General features: G+C 48.2%; 1 non-coding gene across 1 annotated transcript; it reads left to right on the forward strand.

Annotated features, from left to right (window-relative positions):
• The first annotated feature begins 1519 nt into the window (after nt 1–1519).
• Nucleotides 1520–1601, forward strand: trnas-gcu (transfer RNA serine (anticodon GCU)). Its single transcript has one exon. It is a non-coding gene; the product is annotated as a tRNA-Ser (tRNA).
• Nucleotides 1602–1827: the final 226 nt, after the last annotated feature.

The following is a 1827-nucleotide window of genomic DNA, read 5'->3' on the forward strand; positions in this document are numbered from 1 at the left end:
GGCATCCACTGAGTTTCTTAACAATTGACCTCAATCTGTGTCCAGTGTCTGCAAACTCCTCCAGACCTTACATCGCTTTGTATCTGTATTCTCCTAAACCTAAGCCACACCACTATCTCTATCGTCCTTCAGCCCCCACTCCCCTTCATGTGTGTAAGAAAATCAAGTCCCTACACTCCTCTCCATCTCTCTACCTATGAGGACATGGGGATATCGTTGGTCGGTGATTGTTAGATTCTATTGGTCGGTTAGCTCAGATGGTTTAAAGCATGGTGGTAATAACACCAAGGCTGTGGGTTCAATTCCCGCACAGACCACGTGTAGTGCTGGTGTTGGCAAGGATGTTGTTTATTGCAGTTGTTGATCGTTGCTTCGGGCAGCTCATTGCTGAGCAATGCTGTCTCACAGCACCATGGTTCCAGGTTTGATTCCAGCCTCGGGCGACAGTCTATATGGAGATTGCACATTCTCCCCGTGGCTGTGTGGGGTTCCTCCCACTGTCACAAAGATGTGCAGGTCAGGTGAATTGGCCATGTTCAATTGCCCGGTGCATTCATCAGAGAGAAATGGGTCTGGGTGGGTTCCTCTTCAGAGGACTGGTGTGGACTTGTTGCACCAAAGGGACTGTTTCCACACTAGAGGAAATCTAAGCTCTGTATTCCTCTATTTCTGGCTTCCTTGTTTCCTATCGTTCTTCCCTGGCAGTTTTGAGGGATGGGGTGGGGTAGTGGAGCTGGAGAATACAGTGCCTTTGGGACTTGCTCCCCGTCTCTTGCCTCGTTCACAACTTGACCTTCTGTTCCTGTTGCCTAGCTCTGCCTTCTCCAGGGGACGGAATGATCCTCTGCAGATGGCCCAGCTCGCTAAGGCTGAGAGGCGATGCTCAGGGCTCCTGCAATCCCCAATCACATAAACCTGCCCCTTTCTCAAACTCCACCTCCTCGCTCAAGCCCTGATTAACATTAACTTTCCACTCCATTTGCAGAATACCTTCAGTCCGTGTCCAAGAATAACCCTGACCTTCTCGTACGTCAGTCATTTTAACAAAGCATCCTACTCACAAGCCCATTTATCTGTCGTCGGTACACTGCCATACTCCAATCGGTCACAGTGGAGTAATATCTCAACTTCAGACTCGGCATATACACAGAATTCTGGACTAATGTTGAACTCAGCACCGTCAAATTGTGAACTCATTCCTTCATTGCCTTTCAGCTGGGTGTATCCTGCATGCCTCCCAACGACCAGCAGGCGAGAGAGGAGAGAACATGTAGACAGATCCTGTATAGGTGTAAAAGCAGTATTTTTGTGGTGGGTGATTTTAACTTCGCCGACACGTTAGGAAATTGGATGGGAAGAATTTGTAAGAACCGTTCAGGAGGGATTCTTGACACAATAGGTAAACTGCCCAACCAAGGAAGGGAGCTGAGTTTCGGAACTGAATCAGGCCAGGTTAGTGACGTTTCACTGTGGGAGAATTTTGGGAGAAGTGACCATAATAGTAAGGTCCGTTGGGAAGGGTGAGGTGGCCGAGTGGTTAAGGCGATGGACTGCTGATCCATTGTGCTCTGCACACGTGGGTTCGAATCCCACACTCGCCGTGTTCTTAGTATTTGGATAGGCTAGGACTGGTTCGGGATAGTTAACATAGCATTGTGTATGGGAAAGCCCCGTATCACAAACTTGATTGAGTCTTCTTGAAGAAATAACAAAGATGATTGATGAGGGCAGAGCAGTAGATGTGAATATAGATGGACTTGAGTAAGGCGTTCGACAAGGTTCCCCATGGAAGACTGATGAACAAGGTCAGTTCTCTCAGAATACAGG

Source organism: Hemiscyllium ocellatum (assembly GCF_020745735.1).
Source record: "Hemiscyllium ocellatum isolate sHemOce1 chromosome 41 unlocalized genomic scaffold, sHemOce1.pat.X.cur. SUPER_41_unloc_4, whole genome shotgun sequence".
Lineage (NCBI taxonomy): Eukaryota > Metazoa > Chordata > Chondrichthyes > Orectolobiformes > Hemiscylliidae > Hemiscyllium > Hemiscyllium ocellatum.